This window comes from Alligator sinensis, unplaced genomic scaffold (genome assembly GCF_000455745.1).
Source record: "Alligator sinensis unplaced genomic scaffold, ASM45574v1 scaffold674_1, whole genome shotgun sequence".
Taxonomy (NCBI): Eukaryota; Metazoa; Chordata; order Crocodylia; family Alligatoridae; genus Alligator; species Alligator sinensis.
The window spans coordinates 1,690,814-1,691,311 of NW_005842032.1; the positions used below are offsets into that span (position 1 = coordinate 1,690,814).

At 55.6% G+C, this 498-nt stretch overlaps 1 protein-coding gene across 3 annotated transcripts in view; it reads left to right on the forward strand.

The window, feature by feature from the left end:
* Positions 1–498, forward strand: part of ARID5B (AT-rich interaction domain 5B) — a 170,798-nt gene that overhangs the window by 70,424 nt on the left and 99,876 nt on the right. The gene's annotated exons all lie outside the window — the stretch shown is intronic.

The following is a 498-nucleotide window of genomic DNA, read 5'->3' on the forward strand; positions in this document are numbered from 1 at the left end:
AAGGTGGGATCCTAGCAACCCCAGAGTGGGTAGCATGGGGAGCATAGTGTGAGACCCTGCACAGAGTAGGGCTGAATTGGGAGTAGGCCTAAAGGCCAGTGCAAGGGCCAGCCCTGTGAGAAGCTAGTTGCAAATATGAGGAGGAGACCCCAGGGTGGGGTGTGGTGTACAGTTGTCCAGTGAGGGGCTTGGGGCAGAATTAGCCCCGGGTTTGGCACAAGGCTGGGCCATGTAGAGTTGGGCAACTTGCAGGAACTGAAGGACTGCATGGTGAGGTCAGCATGCAAGTAGTGAAGCCTGGTGGCCCAAGATGGGCTGCTCAAGAGGAGCAAGAGCAGTGGAGTATGGCCCAGAAATGGGCAGTATACCAGAGGCCTCCAATTTTGGATTGGATTTGCTCCGGTCTCGGACCAGGGAGTAATCTTAATCTGAATGCCATCTGTGAGGCATGGATTGCGGTGTAGGGAAGGTTCCGAGCCATAGACAGCAACCCGTCGG